The sequence below is a fragment of the Epinephelus moara genome, chromosome 1, assembly GCF_006386435.1.
Source record: "Epinephelus moara isolate mb chromosome 1, YSFRI_EMoa_1.0, whole genome shotgun sequence".
NCBI classification, from domain to species: Eukaryota; Metazoa; Chordata; class Actinopteri; order Perciformes; family Serranidae; genus Epinephelus; species Epinephelus moara.
The window spans coordinates 23,777,050-23,804,860 of NC_065506.1; the positions used below are offsets into that span (position 1 = coordinate 23,777,050).

The 27,811-nt window shown below is 44.5% G+C and overlaps 1 protein-coding gene across 6 annotated transcripts in view; it reads right to left on the bottom strand.

Moving 5' to 3' along the window:
• zfhx3b (zinc finger homeobox 3b) overlaps nt 1–27,811 on the bottom strand; it is a 143,131-nt gene that overhangs the window by 113,099 nt on the left and 2,221 nt on the right. The window contains exon 1 of one of the 6 annotated variants that reach the window (XM_050057868.1): nt 13,170–13,201. The exons of the other annotated variants lie outside the window; for them this stretch is intronic. The gene's annotated coding sequence lies outside the window, so the exon portion shown is untranslated. Of the gene's footprint in view, nt 1–13,169; nt 13,202–27,811 lie in introns of those variants that run through there. 6 annotated transcript variants of the gene reach the window in all.

Consider the following 27,811-nt stretch of genomic DNA (forward strand, 5'->3'; position numbering starts at 1 on the left):
GCCCTGAGCTGCACTGCAGTTAGCTAACGTTTGCTTCACAGTCACATAAAACTGGTTATGTTTCATACCTTTTGTCTGGCACACAGCTAATCATGGGACGCATAATAATTAAACTATACAAGTAGAAACTATGAAAAAGCAGCTTTTGAGGAACATTAACACCTTGTCTTCCCTGTCTGACTGTCGGCATTAAACAGTTCACTCTGTAAAGCGGTCACTACAAGCTTTAAGTTTTTCCTGTCACAAACACTATCTAGACTCCACCGTCTCACCGTCCTTCTCCACTATTAACAGCGTATTCTGATTAGAAATGGTCGACTGACTGACTGACTGACAGACAAACTGAATGCTCTGGGAACAGTTGCTTTCCCAAAAGACAGCTGACTCTTTCTTTCCAAGGAGCATGCTGACCTTTTACACAGGAGAGGGCTGTTAGTCACCAGTCACTCAGCACTGACTGACAACATGGGGAAAACTGAATGAGAGAGGGAATGTGTGCGCGCGCGTGTGTGCACATGTGGCAGGGGAGAAAGAGAGAGAAGTCGGAGAGTTCTGACTGTGCAAGATACTGCAGAATTCTTCACATCCTTGGCTGCTCTCTTAAGACGGACTGACACATGTGCAGAGGTTAAGATGACACATAAGCCCATTCAAAGCCATTGCATATCCTATCTAATGACACATACTTACTGCCGTCTCAGGACTCCAAGACAATAGCTCTGGTTCACAGATGACAGGCGGCTAGTCAACCAATCATATGCAACCTAGTATTATAGAATACCGGCTTATGTATTTTCGGTATCTAATGGGTGTGTACGGGGGTTCACGCGGGAGAAAGCAAATGTGTAAACACAGACACACATGAGCGCAGGGATCTGGTTTGGCAAGTATATATGCCCTTACTTGCTGGGTATTGTGAAGGAGGTTACAGCTGTTGATTGTGATTAAAATGTAAACAAAAGCCGAGTTCAGAGAGAGGGCGAGTATGTGAGTTTGAGGGTTGATCAACTCTCACAGTCCTCCACACCCACTGAAAAAACTCTCATCCTTCACACAGCCTACACGGCTGGGCAACCTCAGAGACACATACTCAAATGCATACTGTATATGTACAGTGTATATTGGGAAATAAAATCAATGAAACATCCTCCAGATCAGGCTGTAAATTTTGTCTGGTGTCATTTTATTACGGAAAAATGAAAACATAGCTTCCACCAAACCTAGCAGTAACATTTGCATGAATTTCAGGGGATCCACTACAAAGCTCCCAGAATACATCAGCTCGAAATGAGGATTTATCTCCTCTCTGTGGTGCCCATGTCTGGGGTCATCATGACCCCATCGTGACTGCTCCTCGCATCAACAGCAGCGCTGCTTCTTCCATTTACCCTGCTTTTAGCCTCTCAACAAGAAAAATGTACTGTTGTAAGTAATCCTTGTTTGTACTGACCGCAATTGATTGGGTAATCCTGGTTTAACATGCACTAAAACCAGTGCTTAAGAATCTATTAGGAGGGCTAGCAGCTTAAAGAGGCAGGATCTATCTAATGTTGACTTCTAGATCTGTGTTTCAGTGCCTAGAGGTTGGACATGTTTGATGACCCCTCCTACACTGACCCACTTTAAGCCCCATCACACGGCCATCTCTGTCTTCCAAGTTCCCTCTCTGATACTTATTTTCTTTCACCCTGTTTCTGTACTTCTCCATATGGTGGCACGGTGATACATTCACTGCCAAGGCTGATCCTCTGAATTCCGCCAGCAAATCTCTTGGCATTCTTCCATCAACCTGGTGACACAGTTCTGGTGGTGTTTAGGCCAGCTTCACCTAGAGCCACAACCCATCTCCACAGATACCATGCCAAAAGTCCCTGTCAACTCGACATGACACACGCCACGCCGCACACTCATCACTGTGACAACCCTGTCATAATCAACACAAATCTCTCGGCGTCAGCACGAGGAGCAAAGGTATTATGGAGCTGGAAAAGGGGGGCGGAGGGAAAAGGGAAGGCAGACACACTAAGTACAGGTCCTGGTACTGTCATCTCAGTGGCTCTGGGATCAGGCAGCAAGTGTGAATGTGACTGTGCACACAGGACAGTCAGACACGAGGAAGGCTAATTCCTGCTCCTCCCTCTGCCCTGACTGCTGTGGTTTCTACGTGACGCAGGAGGAGGTGGGGAGGTCTCACACACACATACAGAGGAAAGAAGAGAAGGAGAATAATCCCCACCAAGACCTCTGCCCTAATGGGGCCCACTACTGTAATTACAAGGCACAGATTTCAGATCAGGCACTTAAGTAGCCAGCTAAGAGTGCCCAGAAAACAAAAAGCTCTGTAATTATCGTCTGCCTCCTCTCTCCCCAGTGCAACTTCAGTTACCTGTCATGCTGCTGTTTTGTCAGGAGTCCGTTGTTTCCTGGATTCTCCCTAATCCATGGCTGGAAGCAGCCCTGGCAGTGCGCCTGCCTGTGCAAGATGCACATTTCAGCTCGCGGGGGCGAGTGACGACATGGCACACAAAGATAGCAGAAACCTGAGTCCTCACAGCCCCACAAGCACATGAATGCATTTTTTTTACAAGAGAAGGGAGGAAAAGAAGGAGGGGGAGTGTTCAGTTTGCTCTAGACAAAAGATCCATTGTGCAGTGAAACTTTATATACATATTAGAAACTCGAAACCCATAGCCTCTGCAAGCAGGATTCTTGTAACTGTGAACAAGATAACATTACCTACCATTCTTTCCTTCTGTCCACAGAAAAAGAGAAAAGCCTTCAATCCTACTTTTCTGCAAGAGTCTTATTCTTCATGATGGATTCCTGTTTTTTTGCAGGGTCATCTAATATCAGCGATAAGAGAGCTGTGGTCTCCAGGCAGTTTTGTGGCCCATTAGGTAACACATTCCCCAGGTGGAGCAGAGCAGGAGGCACAGCTTGTCGACAGAGATTTGCACTCAGCATTCTCTTAGCTTGCAGTCACCATTCGCCTAACCTCTCAGGTGTTCCAGGAGGAATGTTATGTCCATTCCTAGACTTGCTCATTCACCCACTTCAGCCTGGAATGCATTCTACGCGTACTTCTGTTTCGATAATACCACTCTACTGCTTTCCAAACAAGAGCAACTCATATCTTTTTTAAAACTCCCTTCTACTTTTGAACACCTCCCCTATCACCTGTAACCATTCAAGAAAGGTCAAGCAGGATATTTTGAGAATAATATACTTTTGGCACAAGTCCATTCTTGTTAGAGTTGTCGAGCTGCTTGTCTATTTTTCAACAGGCAAGTCAAATAACCACATGCACAGTACTAATAAATTCAATCTGAGACATACACTAAACATCAGGAGGAAGCGGGCTATAAGCGGAGATGATTCTCTGGGGAAGATGACTCGGACAGTCCTGAAATAAGGCCTCTCTTTGAAACTTTTAAAATAAGAATGACACACTGAAAAAAGGGGAAAACCTAAAGCGGCCATCACAACTCAGACCCACTCCAGCTCAGCTCAAATAAGTCCATGTCCACACGCCTGGGAAAGGTTGCCAACATGGTGACATCATCAACATACAGACATGTAATTAACCTTTTGCAGCCATGCAGTCAGGGGGAAGGCCGGACAGCCAGGCTCATAATGACAACCCGTACAACTTGTAATTATTTTTCTCGAGGGACAAACACAAACGCAGACACGGGCGCTTGTACGCACAAACTATACACACACGAGAAAAGGAGGGGTTGCAGAAAATAATGCCTGTGAACGCAAGTATCAGCGTTTGAGAGAAGATGTGTAGTAACTAATATGCAACAAGGGTGACAAACAGACGTCATAACAGTGAGCTTATAACGTCTCATTTAGGGTTTAAAGGCAGTGCATGTGGTTTACTACAGAGAAACATTAGAGCATAATTAACTCAAGTGCTGGACAGTATTTTGGTGTTCTAAACATAGATTAATGCTCACTACAAAAAGTACATGTTCATTTCATTACTGAATTACACTTCAAGCAAGGTTTTAAACAAATTGCATAACTGTGCTTTACACAAATTTCCTAAACTGCCTTGTGATGTTTTATTGCTGATTTTTAAACGGTGCTTGTGCCCTAAGTAAATGAGGGGCCTTGGTAGGCAATAGCATGCACTGGAATGTTAACTCAGTAAATGGGCAGCCGGCCCTATAGGGCAACTCAGCTCTCTGAAGAAACAGTACGGCGGCTGGGGATCTAAATTTAAAAGTTACTTAGGTTATGGGGATAGGTCAAGGTATGAAAGCCATGTGTACAGATAATAAATCATGAAACCCTTTCTAACTAGAGACAACAAACATGGGAGCAGGGTGACTAATCCTGACGCTTTCCATTTTGGTTCTGGCTCAGTCTTTCTATCACAAAGACATTCTGTGAGTGTTTGGATAAAAGACAGCTTCCATTTTTACAAGTTCTATTAATATGGGCTTGAGGTGGATGATTCATTGTGAACCAGACCTGGGTTTTGTCAGGCTAACTTGTTCCATGAATACAGAGGTTAACTTTTTCCACTGATCTAGATCTAACTAATAACAACTATGACCAACACACACTCACTTGTTTAAAACTTTATTGTGCCCCGGTGAACTTGCTGATCTTTATTCCTTTTGCATTTATTTGTTGTGTGTGCCAGGAAAAAGAAATATAAGAGCATTGTGTTGAAAAGAGAACTAATCACTAGTGTACTATTTGGGGGCCTCGACGGTTTTGCATGAGGCTACATTAGGTGACGTCCAGTCAAATGATGTAACTGGCGCCTAATGTGAGGAAGCGTAGGTGACCCTTTGTAACTGCCCTCAACCATGGAAAGATCATATCAAAGAGTGGAAATCAGACAGATACTGTGGACTCCAAATGAACAGCGTCTTTGTCTTAGCCCGTTCTTTATCTCACACTGGGCTGGGTTAGGGCTGGCTGCACTGTGATTGTCTCGGCTGAGCTGCAGTAAGTATCAAGCCTGGTTTGGTGTGGTCAACTTAGACCCGGGGAGCCTTGAGAGTAAAGAGGGCTCTAAGTTAGTTTTAATAGGCACATTATTTCTGCCCCTAACACTCGCACAGGCTCCACTCTGAGCCATTGGCTGTTTGAAGTTGGTAACAGCTGTAGTGTTCCAGCCTTTATTTAGAGGTCAGCACACTGACTTCACTTAAAAGGAGAGTGGGACTAAAGGAGAGAGAGAGAAAGAAAGAAAGAAGAGAAGGCAGTGGGAGGAGAAATAAAGAACAGAGAGAGAGTGAGAGGTGAAAGAATGAGTTAAAAAAAGAAAGAGTTACTAGTGTGGCGAGGGATTAGCTGAGGGAGAGGTTAAAAGTTTGTGGAGTTGCATCTGGCCTCCTGCCTGCTCTGTTGTTTATTGCCGCGGGCCTGAAGATCTGGTGCCAACATTAACCGCACCTGAACCACTCCACAGCGCGCGCGCGCACACACACACACACACACACACACACACACAGGGACAAAACAGGAAGAGGCATACGCACAGCCTGCACTACTCTCCAATGCTTTGGCAAGACGTTACAGTGCGCCAGCCTTTTCTCCTCGCTATACCAAAGTGTGTGTGCATACGTTTGTGTGTGCCTGAGTGTGTGAACTACACTCGCAGATGCCAAGTCATGACTTCTCATTTGTTAATACCCCGTTGCTCCTATTACCCTCATCTTTCCCTTTCCATCTTTGTGCTCTGTCACTCTGGATGACTGCCTGGCTGCAAAGCCCTAACCCGCCTCAGCCAAATCTCTCCAACTTAGTCTCCCGAAGCCTGCCTTGACAACAGCTCCAAGTCTTCTCAAACTTCCACAATAAGTTCAGTGAACTCAAGGCAGATGGGAGTTCTCATGGTCCATATAGGAGTCTTATGTGCCATCAGACAGTAATATAACACTGACACGACCAGAGAAATACACAGGGCCACTGTGGGCAGAAATCACACACAAAGAAGAATGCTAAGATGCCACCCACTGCAGATTCTGGGGACAGACCCTTCTCTGTTAAACTGCTCTCTTTCACTGGAATTCCCCTTAATAATGTGCCAGCTTACACAGTGAAGCACGTACATGCACATGCACGCACAAGCACACACACAGACACATACTAAATTGAAGGGATGCAGGAGGGTCCGGGGAAAAGAAAGGGAGTTTGAAAGAGGACAGTTGGAAGACACTGGGGGTGTTGGGTTGAGGGCAGGGTATTCCTTTTGCCCCAGGCAGTATAGACAAGCCTGGCAGCCAATTAGTGCAAGCTGAAGCCACCCCCACACCCCCATTCCTCTCACCCCCACCCCAACGCTCAGCCTTGCCCTGGTCTTCTGAACTTAGTGTGGTCAGGGCTGGAATGTTGAAGCAGGTCATGTTCACATGCACATCAAAAGCGATTAAGTCCAAGCCTCCTGGATTAAGATGAGTCTGTGGACCTTCACATCTTGGGCTAACCTCTCGAAAGCACTTGGCTTCCTCCTGCCACAACAGTATCCAAGTTCACTTTGGCCTGACACAGGCCCCTCCTTTGCTTGTGGAAGTAATACCAGATTACAGAGCAACTGTTGTTAAATGTTGATATAATGTGTTTTTCTTGTTCTTTTTTCCCCTCTCTTTGTTTGTACAGCTGTTCTTTAACAGCGGGACATCTCGCTGTGCTGCTCTTGTATGGCTTACTCTGTGCAAATTGACGACTCATTTCAGTTTAATATACAGGAATTACATATAAAATGTGCCTGGGAGAGGGGACTTCTTTAGGGTGATAAAGCCTGTTGAATAGGATTGACAGAGATGTGTGGCACATGTCTAACTTTTCTACTTCCATTTCCTTCTGCCTCTTCCATCTCTCCGCAGCTGTGTGTGTGGTTTGGCAGACTCTTCCCCTGTAGTACTGTGAGGGTTAACTAATCCCTCTGTGACTCAGGTATATGGGACATGTCCTGACAGGCGACCCGCAACTCCAACACACAGTGCAGGGATCTGCACAGCCCACAAAAAAGGGGGATTTTCACCGGAGCAAGAAGGTCTAAGAAAACAAAAGCAGAAGAGGAAAGATGAACACCTCCTTGACAACATTCTTTTCTTTGTTGAATCAAAGTAGGTGAGAATAAAAGAAACACCCATCAAAACACCCATTCATAAAACATACCACCTTTAGGTGCTTGTGGTGAAAGGAGGGGAACAGACTGAGAGATCGGATCACTGGCAGGTCAGCGGGCACAGCAAAGTTGGAAAGGATATACAGAGATGGTATACAGTGTATTAACTGAAACCTGCGCTCTACCTCTCTTACTCAAACCCCTCCATCCCTCCCTCCCTGTGTGTACATGTGAGGACCCAGCAGGCTGGAAGCTCTCCCAGGGCCCAGATGCTCTCTGTCAACACCGAGATTCCAGAGAGGAAGCAGGGCTTTACAGCAGCAAGCTGCACACACAGCCAGGCCCGGCAAAGACCAGGAGCCAGGAGAGGACAACCTGCTCCACATAAACACAGACCTCCCTGTCTCCTGTCTGAGCCACTGGTTCTGCTTCCTGGCTCAGGATGGGTTTGGTTCAGAGCGAGCTAGAAGCTGTGAAGTCCTGGGAGTGAGGATTGAGCCACAGAGTTCCTCTTGCCGGGCTGGGCCCCCTCTCCGCCTGCCACCGTCAAGAGGTAAATAGCTATTGGCTGCTCAATAAGTGGCTTCAGTGCGTTGGAGTGAGGGGCCTTTTTTCCCCCACACTCTCCCAGCCTTGACAAGCATGTATTGACAGAGCAGTTACACACTAACCCAATGGGGGAAATCCTCCACATTGTGCCCCAGGCAGCTGATAAATGGAACTCATACAGTACCTGTAAGCATGATCTCCTACGCATGGACACGCAAAAGTGCCTTTGCGCGTACACGCCGCTCAATACTACCATACTGATGCAGACATAAGTGAGGAGAATAGGGGTTTTATGATATATAATGCAATAAACCGATAAAGCTGTGGAAAGGTACAGAGAAGAAGAAAAGGGGGTTAGTGTGCAGTGGTTGGAGCTATCTTGTTTTTCTGTCTCAGTGCTGACATTGTGCCTTTCTAACCTATCATGAAACAAGGATGAATATCAGAGCCGGAAGCAAGGTCTAAAATCGTGATCGAACTCTCAAACAAAAATGTTTTCATTCAACTGATGATTAGGGACCTTGAATGTACTTTTACACAACCAAACATACAGAAAAGAGAGGAAGGAAGTGAAAGAGCCACAGAGAACAAAAGAGAGAAAAGTCTTGTGCTGATGCCCGTGCTGAAATATCACAGAAAGTTTTCACTTCCCAACTTCAGTCTCATTCAGTCTGAGCAGTCCGCTGCCTCTATACGTCCCCCTGGCCTCACTGCTGCTACCGTATGGGAGCCACCGCAGTCCAGGGGAGGAGTTGTGACAGGGCAGGAGAGGAGGAGTCATGGCTTGAGCCCCCAACACAGGGGGAAAAGTGCTGTCCTGCCTCGTCCTCTCTCCCCTCCACCCCTTTCATGTCCGATCCACTGCTGATAAATAGCTAGGGGTGCAGCACTCGCTTTCACTTTGTGATATGATGTCAGTAACCTTCATTGATCTGCGGGCGGGCAGGCAGGCCTTATCGCTGCCTCTCCCTTGTGATATACTGTGATCCAGGGCCCTGACTGCTTTTTAATACACTGCACTTTAGGTAACGGTGTCGCAGGCTAACCACCCTGCCTACTAACACCTGAGGCCGTATTTTACAGCAGTGCTGTGATGGCCAGAGAGATTACACAGAAACTAACTCTGGGAGAGCCTGCCAGCAAAATGATAACACTGGCTAAAGCGGGACAGTGGAGTTGTGATATGGAGAGGGGGGCATTCTGGCACAACCTCACCTCCTAGCAAGGTACACAGAGAAGGGAGGAAATAGTGCATGTTTTGACCTAAAACCCTCATCAGGGTCATCACACTCATGCACCTCCCATCCTAAATCTATGATCCTCCTCTCTCGTCTCTCCTCGGAACCTTTCAATCCCATGGCTGTGTCAGAGGCGTACCTGCACTGTATTTTTAAGCCTAATCAAGCACCTGTGTCAGAACATAGAGCTTGTGTTGACAGAGCCCAGGGCTCTTAGCGGCACTGAATTCATGCTGACAGACACTTCCTCCCACCAGATTTATACGTGCAATCACTCAGAGACAACACCTGAACTGATTGCGGGGAGCTGGACCTATCACACCATGAAAATGACCATGAGTCTGCCCTGAAGTGAACTGTGTGCCAAAACTAGCACACTAGCTGCTGAACAGTTGAAAAAATATCAGAGTTTTAAGGCGAGCATTTGGCAGCAGTGGTCAAATACAATCTGTGGTGGCACTGAAAACGGCATTTAAGACAAATGCAAGCAACACTCACAAAAAGCAAAGTTGTATGTAAGTGTAACTATATAACCTCTAATATACACAGAGGCATACTCCAGCTAACCACCACCCCCATGTACATGGGTTGAGGAAGGCTGCAGATAAAGGAGACTGGACGACTAGCGGGAGAATTATCCCAACTATTGATTTTAGCTGTTGGGTATTACAGACGGAAACAGCGGGTTTATCAGGCCAGGATCCCTCTGCACTTTCACTAACTAAACGAGTATTTTCCGGGCTTATCAGGCAAAAAGCCTATTACTGATGGTCTCAGCCTCCCCCACAACTAGACAAAAAGAAAGCTTGGCCACCATTATGTAGCCACTGGATAGGTTAGGTTGCATGGCTCTTCTGGGGACCTCTAACACTTACCCAGCACTTCACAAACCCAAAATGATGTCCATATATTCAACAATATAATTGTCCTCAGGGGTGTTGCACATTTTATTATATTTATGTACATTTACGGTTATCTGCTAATGGACTTGTGACCTCCTCAACTGTCTGCTCTCCATCGTCCTCTCTTGCTGTCTGTCTCTCTCGCTCTCTCTCTCTCTCTCTCTCTCTGGGTCAATGTCATTTCTATGGCTTCTATATATGAGGACTATAACAAGAGATAATGGGAAGTGCTATAATCCCTAAGCAGAGCCTAATACCGGCCTTAATCACAAGGGAAAAAAATGTATGTTTTAATTACCGACTAAAAGATTCAGGCAGATACCTGTGAGGTACGTATCCCAGGATCCTCAGTGAGTGTGTCTTTCTTATCTGTGAAACCTGAGGAAACCCCAGTCCTCAGTACGCCTGCTACTCTGTATCAGCTGGCATGAATTAAAAGTGCTCTCGTTATTTTAAGATGAAATTATACTCAGAGACATTTTGAATGTATACCCATTTCCCAATATTAATAATGAAGAAGAGTAGAGACAGAGAAAATTTCCCTCAGCAATTACTGTGGAAATCCATATACTGATCAATGTGCAATCCCAAGGATTGTCTTAATACATATAAAATATAGACAACACCGCATGTGCGTATGAATGTGCATGAATTTATTGTGGCGTAAAATGACCTCAACAAGATGAGAATATTATTGAAGAAATAAAAGCTGGGTGTAATGATTTACATATTTCATCACAGGCAGCAATGAAAGTAAGTGATTAAACACACAGTGAGAGAGAGAAGGAGAGAGACGGAGGGGGGAGAGAGGGAATATTGACAAGACTGAACAAGACAAACTGCTAAACAGAACAAAATGATAAAGAAATAAAACTACTTCCCACTTGGGTCAGCCATACTGAAAGTGCATCATGGAACAATAAGACATATTGGATAAATATGTCCACCAGATGCTTTAAACTGTGTTAGTCTAAGGCGGTCTTGTTCTAACTAAAGACTACAGGAAAATCCTTCATCCGTTATGTCAACACTAAAAGTCTTCATGGTCTATTCCACAAGACAGAAGTGAGCCCAGAAGTGGTGGAGACTGGCACCGGCAGTTAAACGGGAACAGGACGGAGAATCGTGGCCAGACTTGGCACCCGCGAAGGGGCAGTGCTCATCTGCCCGCCGGCCTGCCTTTATGTCTCCAAGTCAGCCCTGTAATTTGCTTGGGGCGGAGATAAATCTTATCTCAGAGACCTGATTAAGTTTTTAATTTACACTCCAATCAATAGCCCAGGTCTATTGGCAATGTGTCTAAAACTCTATTTACCAAAGGATTCCCTGCTATCAATTGATCAAGGACCCGGCAGCCATAAATTATGGGAACACATGTGTGTGCAAGACAGAGGGAGAGAGTGAGGGAGACGGAGGGAAAGGGTGAGAAGGTGGTGTGAGGATTAGAAAGTGAAAGAGTCAGGTCGAATGTGACTGATTTTCGGATAGAAAAAGAGATATGAGCTGTGGCCTGCTTACAGTCACTTGAGACCGGTGCATGTGACCTGCGAGCAACACAAACACGCCTTTCAAGCTCTGCTCAATACACTTCAACAATATTCGGCTGAACAGCTGATAAGTCAACTGTTGGTATTTCATACATACAGCCAAGTCTACAAACACTGAACCCTATGGCAGGGAGAAGTGGTGTGTAAACGAGCAGCAATATTGATGCAAAATGCGCAGCTGACTCACTCCTATATAACTTTCCAAAGATTCACACCCAGAGTGCCCATTCTTAATGTCTGGACAAGTGAGACCTCCCACTTCCGGCCCTTTCTGCATGAGCAGCATTATCTGTTTACAGTACCTACTTTCCCAACGGAACTGTTAAAAAGGACTCTGCTGGGGTCTGGGTCCCCCACACAGAACTCCTACATGCTGTTCCAATGCCATGCTCCGTGACATACTGCCTGGGAAGGATTGTTCAGGCACCCGTTTACACTGCTATGACATCCAGGAAACAGCTATTTTCTGTTGGCTATTTTCAGCAGTTCAGATGTTTGTTTAGGGATAAAGAAGATAGAAGGATTAGCCATGCAGCTCTGGATCATCGCAACTGTAAAGATCCAATTAATCTTAACTGAGACCATCTTCACCTGATTTCTGAGCCCGGTTCTGTGACAGAACAAAGGCAGTACCGTTCTGCTCCAGAGTAAAAGGGCACAGACACAGTTCAGACTCTTCTCTGCTGTTCCCATGCAGAGGAAGTGAAGGGGAGGGAAAGGAGGGCAGCGTTATCACCGTGGAGAAAGTGTCGTCATGGCGGTTCTGCTCTGACCCTGCTGACTCGCCGATTCCTTAACATGAGATCATTTTGGACAGCTGACCTCAATATCACTGCGCTCTGAGGACGAAACAGATCCAATGGAGCTTCTTACTCCCCTCACCCTGCCTACCAAACCTAAGCAAGGAGCACAGCTAACGGCCACATGCAAAAAGTCTCCTCCTCTCCTGCACCACCATTAACAGGAATTAGAGGAATTAACAGAAATAGAATAAACAAGTCAGTTTCCTCCCTTCTCACCATTTCCAGCGAGACATAAATACACGGGAGGAAAGACAAGCTAGGCTTCACAGCGTCAGAGCATTCTTAAAAAAACACTCACATTTCATTGTGCTATTTGTCTTAAGTTTCACTTTTCTTACACTCTTTATATTTAACAAAGCAGATAATGCAGCATTTGTTGTAGAAGGGCAGAACCTACTCCCCCGGCTTCTCAACAGGTCAGCCAAACTAGCGCTGCATGTTTTTTTTTCACCCAGTACTTAAAATTACAACATACAATAATAAGGTAGAAAAATATTGTTGTAACAAATGTTTGGGAGGATGTTGTGTGCTACTTTGTCATTAGTGGAGAAGCTGTCTGGTAAAATCAGGCATAAACATGTGTCAGAATTACATGTAATTATAGTTGAAAAACTTCCGCATGGGAGTATGAATCACCTCTGCAGCTGGCTGGCGTGGCAGGAGAGAATACAGCACCCTGCTATCCTCACCTTCATAACTGCATTGGGGGGGAGGGAGCACAACCCAGGAGACGTACAGACTAAAGAAGACAGACAGGCTCATGCCATGTCAGAGAGCCCGACTTGCTGGTCCTCTGCTGGATTATCTAAAGAGCCACCGACGGATATGTGTAATCAGCCCCATCCCCATGTTTCTCTCTCACTCTCTGCCTCTCTGGCTAATGTCTCCGCCTGATTCGATTGAGGCAATTAGGCAGTAATCTATAGAGCTAGGGAGTGATGGAAACATTTCCCACTGTCCTCCTCATGTTTCTCAGAGCTGCTATAATTAGCTAACTTTGTTTCTCATTAAACATCAGAGCAGTATTTACATACCCAGATCCAATTTGGCTCTGTAGAGCTCATTCCTTTTAAACCGTCTTGAAACCCTGAAACATGTCTGTAAACAAAGGAATGGGGGAGCTGTAATCTGCAGTTATTTCAATCAAACATTTATATCTTATATTGGTAAAACACAATGTATCCGGAATGTACAGATTCATAACAATGTCAAAGTGTGTGTACATAGCACAGCAGATGATCATTCCAGAGCGGTGTGTTGTTGTAGATGTAAATGAAGCCTAGGAAGGCCTGTTATGGCATGAAGTTTGATCTTAAAAATGGAGGACATCCTTCCATCCCTGGTTTCAATGAGCCGTCATGGGAACTGGCACGGCAGGCCAACTTATATTCCCCTGTGGCTCGTATTCAGTTTAAATCGTTTTTGCAGAGAACAAGCAAAATCGCTATCACACAGAGCGGGGGAGAACATTAAACTAAAGTGCACATGGACAGAGCTTGACTATCTCTCTGGAGAAAGTGTCAGCCTACCATTTAACACAGTTTAAAATTCTGTAACTGTGATCTGAACATCATGATCATTATATATCTGATATTTGAAGGAAAACAAAACATATACTCTGACAACTCATTTATAGCTCTGTTAAACTGCAGGTGTTAAAGGTTTAGTGATTCACAGTGTTAAACTTTGCTTGAATCTTGTTCATTAACAAAGCGTGGTATGACTTTCCTTTTTTTTCCTAATATTCTGTTTCCATATAGTAACTGTGGCAGTTTTATGGTGGCGCCACAATATTTTTAAATCAGTCTTAACACTCCTCTTGGGCTTATTTATTCAATTAATTTGCAAACAACACAGACTACGGTTATAACAAAGCATTAAAACTATTTCTGCATTTGGAAAGTCCTGTTTAACATTTCATATTCATGTGCACGTTCAGTAAAAGCTGAGCATTAATTCTATTTTCTATTACTATAATTTCCACCCAGGTCTAACTAGTAGATAATGTTCTCTCTGTTATGTTAGGCCTTGCAAAGCAGGATAGATGGAATAGTAAATAAAATTAAGAAAATAAAGCTCAATTTTCCACACCAAATGTTTCAAATTGTCACACTCCTTTTTGATGAAGAATGTGCTTTAATATTTTTACAATGCAGAATTCAAACTCAATTTAATTTCTAAAAAAAGGAGAGCCAGTTAGACCAGTAAGAAAACAACAACTTCTCATAAGTGGGGGGAAAATCTACAATAGCATTCAAGAGCAAGGGAATGCAGGAAATTATCAAACGTTCATTCATGCTGAATTGCCCAATAATCTGTTTCAGCGCGCTACAAACAGCCTGTTGAGCTGAACAACAGAGGTCAAAGGAAGAGACAGAGGATCCCTAAAGAGTGCATCTCTCTTTAAAGCTGATCGGGCCTGTAGCGGCTCCCACACACACACACACACACACACACACACACACACACACACAGAGTAGTACTGCAATTGTAAACTTTTCTGTTGATATGCAAAGCAGCATGGATCATTTTATGTCCCCATGGTAACCCTGCCCCTGCTTTGCAAAAATGTAATGATTAATCATGGTTTTGATAACAATGGACAAAATCATTGTTCCAACATTAACGGAATGCGTGTGTGTGTGTGTGTGTGTGTGTGTGTGTGTGTGTGTGTGTGNACATTAACGGAATGCGTGTGTGTGTGTGTGTGTGTGTGTGTGCGCGCGTGCGTGTGTGTTTGTGTGTCTGTGTGTATTTTCCAGAGCCAGGGATGGACACAGTCACTGAATGTGGATCCCTAGTGGTTACAGCTGCCATTGCAGCTCGGTACAAAGCTGACTCTATTTGTTTTTGTGGTTGTTTATTACTCTGACTAGTTGTGTTGCGTTTCTACGATGCATTAGAATGCAGTTCGTAGGGACACATCTACTTCCAAGGTAGAACACAAAACTCAATTAGCCGACACTTAGACAATTAGAACCTCGTATTTTGTGTGGGCTGCTGCAGCAGAAGTTAAAATTCATTTACTACCACTGTGGCTGTGGGGTTATTTTTAGATCAAATAATTGCAACTGCTGCCATTTTGAAAAGTTGAATATGTTCATATTCATATACTGCCACAAGTTAGTTGCTTCTTTCTTCTCTGGCATCGACAAATGACTACTAAAGCACATGTACATGGACATCTAACCATGTGTGAATGTGTACAAAAACTGAGTTCAGTGAAAACAGGTTACATGAGCCGCATTCTGACATATCTAACAACCCTAAAGCTTTGATAGTATAATGTTAGAATGTGAATGAAGAACATAGAAATCTGATCTGCCCCCCTTTGCTTGTCTATTGTATGGTTTAGCTTGAATACATATGCAGGAGTACAGCCAGGACTGAGGAGAGGGGTAATTCAATCAGCGGCACTCCAGCCTGACACAGATTCACTCTGACAGTTGTGCTTTACCAGTAATTCATCTTTCTGAAAACAGACACTATCCCAACAATAATTTTCTCTCAACTTCAATACCTGGCAAAGGGGTGGGTGAAAATTTAATAACAGGTTTTCATTGGCTAACACCACAATCCCTTCAGATCTCATCCTATCAAGAGTTAGTTTCCTTTTCCTGATGTTCCTGAGAAAGCAAGAGCCGGCTCGTGTAGCAATGTCCAACAGTGCAACGCAGATGGTAACTCCTGCAATTATGCCTTAACTCACAAGTGACCACACTTTTAAACAGACGACATGCACACACACATGCACGCTGACTGGTAGTGGAATGCATAAGTAAACAGTGTGAGGGGTAGAGCTGTGTGTAGGGGTCCAGATGGGCAGGCAGGGAGGCCTGTCCTGGGAAAGGGCTGTCCCAAACCCATACGCCCCTCCTCAGTACCCCTCTGGCCCTGTGTGCAGGACTGCAGCTCGCCTGGCCTGAGCAGCAGAGGGTTAACTGCACTGCCCAGTCACAGGCGTGAAGTGAAACAATGAAATAATGGCAGCGAGTGAACGCTCAAAGGCAGGGGGCAGGGTGGGTGTGGGAGGGTGGGGGCTCGCCATAGGCTCCTGCAGATGTTGCCGGGCTTCGGCGGGTCACACAATCACACGTATTAGCATTCCTGATAGAGGGAGCCCGGATTAGGGAGCTGAATGCCTTTCTCAACTCTGTCAGAGTTTGAACACGCCAGAGAAGCAGGGCAGAGGGAGAGAAATCCCAGACATGTGGCGAGGCAAGGTGGAGACAAGAGTATAGGAGAAGAAAAGCGCTCTCAGACAGTGTTGGGGAAGGCCTAGCTCACAGAAAGAGCAGGCACAATGTTGAGGGAAGTGAGAGAAAGGCAAATGCAGAGTAAGATTGACAGACAAATTGCGCCAAATTGACTAAAACAGCTAATGAAAGAGTTTAACAAACAGACAATAAAGAGAAATCAAGCATGTGATAATTTAATGGTTTTGTGAGGTTGGCAGAGGGAGTGTATATGTGAAACGAAGATTTCTATTTGTGGCTGAATGAGTGAATGAGCATAGACAAACGGCTTTCTTTCTTCTTTGTATGTCTGAGCGAGCGAGGGCAGAGCGAGCGGGAGAGAGAGAGCAGAGACAAAAGCTTTTCTGAGTGTATGTGTGCCGTCCTGTCCTTTTTTCCCAGGACAGAGGTCTGGAGAGGCCTCATATTTCTGGCTGCTGTCAGGCTAGGGTGAGAGGCAGAGACAGCAAGGGGCAGCTGTTTTCTACGAGGTACCCTGGCTCCCTCACACACGGCCTTTGATCCAGCTTGGCTTCCTCGGCCAACCAAGTCTCCCCCCCCCCTGCGTATGTATGTATGTATGAGTGTGTGTCAGGGTATGTGTATGTCAGGGCCAACACATGAAAGTGTGGGTGTAACTGGCGTAGTAAGGGGCACAAGTGGTGGCAAAAGCATGGAACAAGCAGCGAAACTAAAGTAGTAAAATGAAGTGAGAGGCGACACTAAACCAGCGCTTTTGCTCTCTTCCTCTCTCTTTGTTTTAGCACAAGACAAATAATTTCACAGGAATGCAGCAGGACCAGTTTGATATGGTTGTGTATTCAGCAGAGATTTAGAATATAGAGGGGACATGTGAACAGTGAGACACACTAATGCACACAGATTGAGCAACACCTACTCCTCTACAAATGCAGTTTTCACTGTATAATAAAGAAGGTAATGCTGCAGCTGATTTTAAAAAGGACAGCAGAATTACAGTCATACTGCAACTAAACCAGGTGTAGTTGTGAAACACTGTGTACACACCTTTTACTACAGTGACTTAGTTGTGGTTTCATTACTACAAATTACACAGTAATTTCTGGCAGCAACAGGAAGAGGAAAAGAAACTATTCAATTCATATTTCAGAGTCAAGTTCTATGCAATGACAAAAATAGGGCTACCTTAGTATGTGGGCTTTACCACACTGTGATTTTGTCTAACAGCAGGCATATCTTTATACAGGTTTCTAGTAGGAGCCTATGCAGTTGGAGCATTTTCATTGCATCCTGCTGTCATTGTCCTCAGATCTGTGACAACAAAGAAAAAAAAACCAGGCAGCGACACGGAAAGCACATAAAAACCTTCATATTTGACGGTTAAGGGAGGTGTACCTTTGTCCCCAGCCAATGACTATCAGTGACTCTACAAGTTAATATTTGCTTCTGCCTGCTCATAAATTTGCATTGCATTAGAACCTGACCTAAATGCATTTTTATCACCCAAAGTAATTAGCTGAGCATTAGTTGTAGGAGGGTGAGAGAGGGAGAGAGTACTATGAGGCTGGATCCTTCCTGAATGGGTGGTGGCTAGACGAACAAGCTACAGGAGGGATGGCTAAAAAAGTAAAGCAGAGCGGGGCCAACAGATGAAAGAGGAAGTAAACAGGGCCAGAGTGCTGCCTCTTTAATCTACTACATTAACTCCAGCACCACAAGGGGAGGAGCCAGCATGCAGGCAAACGGCACAGCCACACAAAAGGGGAGTGTCAATGAGGGGGTAATAAGGAAAGACAATGAGTAAACAAGCAGGGGAAGTCCAAGCTCTGCGTGCTAGTAACTCCCTGCTTCTCACTGCCTGGCACACACAAAGGCCCTGCTGTAATTAGCCACCCCAATAGGTTGTTTAGCATTTGCATATAAATGCCCTCAGAGGCAAACGCTAAACACGCTGACACAAGCCATGCCCAAAACAGACGTTCGCCACACCTCTACCCCTCCAGGAGGTCTCAGGGGTCCACTTATGCCGGGGTACCCCCTCCCTTCGCCTTGTGCTTGTACCCACTACAGACAAGCTGGCATCCATTACGAAAAAAAAAGCAGACAACACGCCATGGCGCGGTTACTCGGTTCTTGTTTCTCGAGATTGTGAAACAGTGTAGCCAGGCTTCCTGTTGAAGGCCCACATAGCCATCTGTCATGTGAAAGTGCAGTTTTTGCCCTGACCACAGGACTCAATAAGACAAGAGGGTGCAGGTGTCAGTTTTTTGTTATGCAGAAATTCTGTGTGAAAGACAGGAAAGAACGCATACAGATATATCCATGTACATTCACACATCCATGCGCCTGTGCACATTTGCATCAACGCGCACAGAGGTATCCCGAGGAAGCCGGGGGTCTACAGAGTGTGAGAAATGAGCGTTCAGTCTTGATCGGGGTCAAAACATGTAGGCTTGTTTACTGTACGCTGTCTGGGAGGAAAAAGAGAATTGTTGTAGCTGCACCAGGGTCGACCAAGCTGGTAGATTACAGATTCGTAGAGACAGAGGCAGACTACATTTACACAACAGTCAATCACAAACATGCTACCACTTTTATATTTTCTGCTGTTTTAAATTTATAGACATTATAGTTATTGAAATTGTTGTAGTGGACCTGTTAGATCTACACTTCCTCTTCTGTTGTTTTGACAATGGCGATTCATGAAAAAAAACAGAAGAAAAAAACTACAGGAAGGAAGTGATGAGACTGGTGTCTGTGCCCTCCCTCCCTCCCCCTCCTCTGACCACCGCCTCTCTCTTTTCTCTCCTTCCTCCAAACCCATATTCTCTCCAGTGTAAACAAAGGCTGTGTCATCTACACACTTGTCCTGTTCCTGGTGCTGCTAGGAGGGAACGAGTACATCCACAGAGCTCCTGCACCATACAAGGGCTACTTCCTGTGTTAATCCTCAGCCCAGAGTGTGATTTTACTACTACAGTCTACTACTGCTTGCAAGTTTCCTCGGCTTAGCTCACGGCACAGAAAGACCACAGAAGGAAAAGCTAACCTCTAGCATTAAAAACCTGGTTCTCACCTGCCATGTGGCCTGTTGTTCCCCATCGGGGCATGATCCAACACGAGGAAACACCTGGCTCCAACAAAAAGCAGGAGCCTATTTTATAGCCATCCTCCTCCTGATATGCACCTTGGCTGAGTTGCAGGGACACCACTGGGTCTACAGAGGAGATGCTGCCCAAACTATATCTCATTTATGAGACTGTTTTTTTTTTTTTATTTCTATCAAATGCACATGATTTAGAACAGCTCTGGGGGAAAAGTGCTCAAATATTGCTCTGAGGGAGAGTGAAAAAGAAGCAGACGAGAGGAAAAGCAGAGCATTACTTGTCAAAGAATTGGCACTTGGCATGTAAGGAGGAGAAAAACTGTTCTAACAGTCAGTATCCGTTTTGAGCCTAGCTCTTACCTCAGGCTGACTTCCTATATGTGGTCAGGGTGTGTTTTGTTTTACTGCCTCACACAACAATGCTCGCTTGCTATTTGTTAACCACCTGGGTAATACAGAAAAGTCAAATGTTCAGCCAGCCCTGCTTGAAAAAGAGAAGGACATGTCTTTTGATTAAAGCTAAACTGCAGTGTGATAGACGTGCAGGCATGCAGCAGATGCCCAGGTGACAGAGGGCATGTTTTAAACTCAAGCCATTATTACAGGTAAAATGCTTTCCTCTAGTATCACCAGGTCTCCAGAATTCACCAGAATGTCACATATAGCTGCAAAAACTAGCCCAGGCCCCTATCTTCATTTATTAAACAGCAGGGAAAATTAATTCCATGGTGACCAGACGAGGCAAATGACGTCACAAAGCCGAGGTCACCAGTCTGTCACGGCCGTCTAGCCCTGTGTCAGCCCCGTGGGACCTGCCCCACCCCCTCCAGCCTAGACCAAATCTCTGCTCCTGTGGCACTGAACGTCAGAATGAAAACCAAACAGTCGCACAGGGCTCCGTGTCGAATATGTAAACGCCACGGCACTGTCGCTGTCATGAGACATCAGCCACTGGGTGCAACAACGGCGGTTAGAACGTAGCCTGCCATGAAGGTGGGAGCATCGGAACCGGCAGACGAGAGCTGCCATTAAACTGGATAAATATACATTTTCAGTTGCTGTATTGGTGTATGTGTATTAGGGAGAAGAAGGGAGCATGTGTCCTCCTCCTTAGGCTAAACACACACACACACACACACACACACACAGTACCACACACACACACACACACACACACACACACTGTACATCTCTAGTTTTCGGTGTTGCTGTGTGGGAGTCTGCTTCTCTCTAATCAATTTATTATGAGGCACCGGGGTCCTTATGTTTGTTCATTTAACACAGGGAAAATGAGAAAGAGCATTTGTTTTAGGTACAGTGAGACCCAGAGAGGAAACCACACATTTCAGGGAGGAGGAGAGCAGGAGAGGAGAAGGGTGAGGCAAAGGCACACAAGACAGAGACATCCTGCAGAATAATGTCGAGATGTAATATTGTGGCTTTGAGGAAATGTTGGTTTAATTGCAGTTTGGCGCAACATTTAATGCCGTCTGTATGACACCTGGCATAAATGGTTTACACTCGGGACAGTGCCAATTATAATCCAGCCAATCAGAAATCTTTCATAAATCCACTGACATGCTCACTGCAACAGCTAGATGCTTATTTGACGAGATGAGATGGGATGGCGACAGACGCACATGCGGTATATCTTCTTTTTAATTACAATGTCTGCAGAGGTGGGACTCTGCTATAAACAATCATCTGTGCAATCAGACACAATACCACCAACACTATGCATTATAATAACACACTCTCAAACTGAACAAATAAAATGATCACGCACAATATTTGTATCATTATTGCTAGTAATTCAACTGAAAGAAAATGTAAAATAATATAGCGGCGCATAACCGAGGTATCTAACTCTGTAGCATTCACTCAGCAGCTATAACAGCGGGACTTCAGCGTTCGATTTGATAATGACTATCAGGTGGTGGCGGTGGTGGTCAGATCGGCCTAGATATTTAGTGGCATTCACAGAGGCAGACACACACACACACACACACACACACACACACACACACACTCAACAGTATAAAAAACAGAGTACCATTATCATTCTGCTGAATGTAAAGCCTTAATAAACACTTAAAATTATTCTCGTAGCTCATGAAAAATATAACATGTGTGCAGCTTTGAATGTGCTTTGTGAGAGCAGTTAGCACACTCTCACTTCAAATAACCCTGCAGGTGCTAACAGGTCCTTTACAGTATATATTCTAATATTAGATATTCTGATTATATGTATTTTGTGTTTCCATGCAAAGCACCAACACAGGTCAAAATGACCTAAAGTTTAGTATGTGATTTAAATGCACTTTCTGACAACAAAGGAAAAAAATGACATGTGAGCTCAATCTCACATAAGTAATTAATAAAAAAAAAGGCTAGCTATGCATGAGTAATGAACACTGAAAGAAAATAATGTACAGTATGTGTGTGTGAACATACATTGCACGCAGAGGCATGCCCATGTGTTTGTAGAAAAAAGGAAAAATATAACGGCAGAAGCTGGAAGAGAGCTGACATCAGAGGACTACGGAGGCTACAGCACTTAGAGGCCATTTTATTGCTTTGCTGTGGTCAAGTGAGGTGCACCGAGCTCAATTCCACCACAACAATGGCAAAGAGGGCCGCAGAGACAAAAGAGGGCTATCCCTGCTTCTTAACCCCTTCACGACTGGCGGATCAGTCGCCTGGGGTACTGAGCGAAACAGCACCGGGCCACCTCAGGAGAAGCTAGGGGGGGAATGACAAATAGCGAGTTGAAACTTATACACCTATGACAACAGCTCACACACACACACACACACGTTTAGTTACTTACACAGTAAAAACGATACACGCACACAAACCACAAAAGAATCTATCAATGGACAGATGGAGTCGGCTGCTTTTCCAGACCAGGAAGAAGCAGTCGGTAGCTTCACCTCAGCCCAGTCTCACACTGAAACACACTGCAGCTTGCTCTCTGTGTCTTTCCATCTCTGCCCCTCCCTCTCCTTCTCTCTCTTCTTCTCCCTCTCTCTCTCTTCCACTGGGAACATGGACAGGCTACTACACATTTGCAAGTGAATTACACTTTTTGTTGAGATTTTGTGTGTGTGTGCGTTTGTGTGAGTGTGTGTGTATTGTAAAAAATGGGGAAGAGGGTGTGAGAGGGAAAGGGTGCTCCTGCCATCGCTCTTTTCTTTTCTTCTCTCTATAATCCTGAGGAGGATAAGCTGTGAGGTACACAGAGAGGAAGTGCCATAGACCTGCTGGGGTCCTGAACATCCTAGCAGTGCATTCCTACAGCCCAGCTATCAGACACAACGTACAGACAGATACAGACTGAAAAAACCCTCTCAGCCGCACATTACTACTGTTTGTCACAGAATGGACGCAGAGCACGCACAGAAAGGAAATTAAAATCAGTGTGACCTAAATCTGAAACCAAAACTGGGCTTTCAACACAATTTGAAAAAGGAAATAAATTATCTGCATAATTGGAAATAAAACCTGAGAAACACTGCACGCATGTGTCGTATAAATCAGAAAATGTACTGTGAAATACTCCATCTGTCTGTCTGTCTGTCTGCTCCATTGTTGATACTACGCATGTCTTGGGAGAAGCAGAGGAGAAAGAGTACTGTGGAGAAAAGGAGCTCTGGAGTCTATAGCCGTATAATGTTCATATCACTTTCACATAGCACTTTATCTGGCCTTTCAAACAAGCCCCAGCCCACTGACCGACAGAAAAGCTGAGAAGCTGATAGCTTGATTATTCAAACACACACACTGTATTTGGTGCTAACACAAGCCGTGATGTTGCATCATCGTGTGACCTGGCTGTAAATTAGTGACGAGGAAAAATGACATGGCTCACCTGACTGCACTGAAACATTTTATACAAAATGTAATTTCTTATGTGAAAAAATTATTTCAGTTGTTTACATTTAACTTCTGTGTCAGCCGGTGAGTGCACAGTGTTTTCTGGGGAATTTGAGTTACATTCTATTTTATGTTAAAAATATGTAAAACATTAAAAAAATATGGAGCATGAAGGAAGGAGCTATGCATCTGATGCACTACCAATATTTTAAACCTGTCACTTTCTCTCTCTCTCTCTCTCTCTCTCTCTCACACACACACACACACACCCACACACACTTACATTTCGGTTACACAATGCAGATTTCACAGACACAGATAAACAATGCGAGGGCAGTTATCACTCCACGGAGCACAGTAACATAGAGGAAGAGGAAGAGGATGACAAAGAAATAGGGGAGGATAAAAAGACGGCGTGTGTGTCGTCAGAGTCACAGGCCAGAGGGGCCCATGTATTGTTCCAGGGCTCAGTGTGGGGAGAGAAAGGCGACCTGGGCCGCCTCTGTCTAAGCGTCCTCCATGTTTTATGCATTCTGTCCTTTGTGATGATAAGCGCCAGTGCGGAGGGTGGAATGCTGGCCTCCAGGGTCCAAGAGAGGGGTGGGCTTATGGAGGGGGGGGAGAGCTGGGGTGCAGCTCAGTTCAATTTTGCAGCCCTTGGAGTGGTCCCTGTCATCCCTGCCTCACCCGCGCGTAGGCATATGTGGCCTATGCAGACGCGAAACCGTTGTTTGTTCCTCCCATCCCTGAACACTAGAGCTAGCTGCTGCTGCCCCAAATAGGATATATACACAGTCAGTTGTAGCCGCTGTGCTACACACACACACACACACACACACACACACAGACAGAGCGTTTACAATACTGCCAGCCCTGGACAGGCATGCATCACACAGGTCCTCTGCTCACAGTCGATACAGCAACCCAGAAATACAACTGTCTAAATTACTGTTACAACACAGCTATCTAACAAACAGCCTTGTTTGCTACAAAAATGATATTGTACATTTATTACCAAAGCAATATTGAGATTCTAGTCAAGGACGCAGATCCACACACATTATAACCCCCCTTCCATGACTACAACAGCATTCACTTATTGTTAGAAATGGAATACAAATTAGTATAAATTTGTATCACATATTATTGTGCTCTATTCTATGATGGCTTCCTTCACTGAAGGAGAGACAGTCAAAATAGAAGCCATACTTTGCTTTTAAACGTGTTACTGAATGGAATTTTTTTTTCTTTCCCCGTATCTCTGTTCCTTGTATGAGTGCTAGATAATCAGAGCACCGTTGCGTTATCACAACATATAGGTCTGCTGTGATTCGTCTGAATTTGAACACTGGCTTAGATTTTTGTTAACATTTCAAAATTAGTAAAAAATAATGACCATAAAAACAACAGAGTATCACAACAGGGCCTCGACATGGCAAATTCAAAAGAAATAAGATTTTCATAATGCCAACATATCAGAACACGTCTGTACACACACACACACGCATCTTCTCAGTCATAAATCAAGTCTACCACAATGATTTAACCAAGATTGTTAACACGATAACATATTGTGAAAGAGCAAACCACAAAAAAACCCCCGCCAACTTCACTTCAAGAAGATAAAAGGATGACACTGAAGAAAAAGAAGAAGAAAAGCTCAAAAGAAGACAAGGAGGGGAATTTTAAAGAAAAGGGGTGCTTTCTGTGGATAAAGAGGAGCCCTTCTGGACACTCGGGGCTGCTGGGATTAAGGATCGCGTACAGCATTCATGCACACCAGAAGCATACACACATGCACACACACACACACACACACACACACACACACCTGCATGACAGTCATCTCTTCCACTCTCCCTTCCCACTTTCTTGCTCACCCCTGTGCTGAGCCGAGATCCCGCCCCCCGCCTGGTCTTTTATGATAGCATGACATGTACACTGGCCTCGGCTGCAGGACAACTGGAACAACTGGTCGTCGCTGCACGACCTTGCATATTCAAAACTGCGCATCACATTCAAAGCCATCATCGGTGTCGACTGCCCTCATCTACATATGTCCATAAAGCTAATGGCTGACACTTTACATTCTTCTCTGATTCCAGTGAAAACACATCCACACAAAGGTAGACCTTCATATTTATAATGCTCTGCCTCTCACAGAGCAAACGGCATACAGTAAAAAGGAATTAATTTAACCGACTGATTTATAAAAATACAAAATAAATAACAACAACAATTTCTTTTAAAAAATTCCATTCACACAAAATACAAAAATCATTCTGTATTTTACTTATCAGAGCATAATTAGGTGGATCTTTATGTTCTGTGTGCACAGACTTCCTCTTGCAAACACACCTAATGTGTGTTCAATCTCCCATGTATGGCCTTAGCCTGCTGGTAGCCCAAAGAGGGCTCTCTTCCACCGATAACATGGTAGTGAGCTCCCCCACGGAGCCAGTGCCCGAGCACGAAAAGGTGGGAGTTAAGGAGGGAGATATGCAGAGACACACTGAGAATGAGAAGGAGAGAGGGAGACGCACAGTGAGAGGAGGAGAAGGGGTTATGACAGCCAGAGGCGCTGTCTCCCCTTTCTCTGTGTTACCCCCAAACCATGAAACAAGCCTATCCATGACGACTGCTGCTCCCTTTATCTCATTTCCACCGACTGCAAGTGCTATTCCTGCTCATACAGTCAAATGACATCTGAATACTCTGAATATACCTGTCATCGAATATGGTAATGGAGGGGGGCCGAGTGCTAACAGTGGACATAGCTGTGCAGGATCAGTGGCAACTACAGTGGAAACTGTGATCACATCACAGCGTTACAACAGCAAATATTTTCATGATAGGAATAACAATAACAACAGCAGCAACACACACACACACACACACACACACACACACACACACACACACACAGCAATTCATATGCACTAACATAATAAATCATACAACTACAATCTTGTCCAATCACTAAATGCACAGCAACACCGTTACAAATAAACAAAGCTGCACTTTTGAATCATTTGATGTTAACAGACAAAGGATTTTGTTACATGTCTAACACATTTAAAGAACATGCTTGTAATTAAGTTATTTTTATAACCATGTATGTAATGGTTTAAAACAGCTGCCTGGTGCCACAAAGCTATAGGAAGCAATTCACAATTAATTAAAATAAAATCTGATTAAATTCATTTGAATAATCAGATGAGTAAAATATTTGCACGAGAGTGTTATTCATTTATTCTTTTCCATTTTTCCCTTCAGGTGTGGTGAATAACCTGGCTGTATCGAAATGTTTTAATTCATCTAAATATTAAAATGTTTTTTTAAAAAATATATATTTACACATTTAAAAAATATTCTTGATAAACATATTAATAAAAATGAAGACATAACCGTGACCACAGGTAATGAGTTCAAAATGAAAATGGCCCATTTTCAATTATTTTTAACACTGTCAGTGGTGAAACCATCATTCTGGTGGCACCTCAGCACTTCACAGTTCTCGTGAACGCAATACTTCCAATATCACAGCCAGGGCTGAGCATGAGATAATATAGTTAGCTCCACCGAACACAACGTCTGACAAACACATATTTGAAATAGAATACATAGAAATAAAGCCAATGACATTCCTATACCTTTGCCAGGAACTGTTATAATTAAACATAAATATGACAATGAGACAAGACGGGGAAATCAGACAGGTGAGATGACAGTAAACATTTCTGCTGTCTTTGTTTTGTAACAGAAGACGGAGGGAGAGGGAGGAGGAGGAGGAGGAAGAGGAGAGGAGTGTTACTGTCAGACAGGGGAGGAAGGGAGATCACTCGAGTTTTGGCACAGCAGCCTACCTGCCCTATAATATACACTGCAACACCTTGGAGTTTCTAATCACTGGGACTGAAACACACACAATTTACTGTTGCGAACACACACAGAAAACAGGGGTGTAGAACTGCACAACAATAGATAAAAAAAGAGGAAGGAGCTAAATATGAATATTATCACTGTTTAAATTAACCAGTTTCCCCTTTTTCTCCCAAGTGCTAATCTCTGTCCGTCTGCTCCTCTCCAGTCTGAAAGGTAGGAATCTGTTTATCTGACCTCTTCCCCTGATTCCTCCTCTATGGCCCATGGCTATCTGACCCCTCCACCCAACCCCCTCAACACTCCCACCCTCAGCCCCCTTATTTTTTTGCCTCCTTCCCTCCCTCACCCCCTGACAGCCTTAACGTTTTGTTTTATTAAACCTGTTACCAGTCTATTTTGCTTCTCGCATCCTAAACTAAAAGCCAAAGTCTTAATCCTGCAGATGCTGACAACCACAAGTGCTTTGTGTGGCTCCCAAAAACACAACCAACAACTACCATCACCCTGTTTTTTCTCCCAGCAAGACCCCACTCTCTCCCCATCATCCCTCGGCTGTTTGCGCGGGGGTTTCCTCTCTTTCCTTTTTATCTCTGCA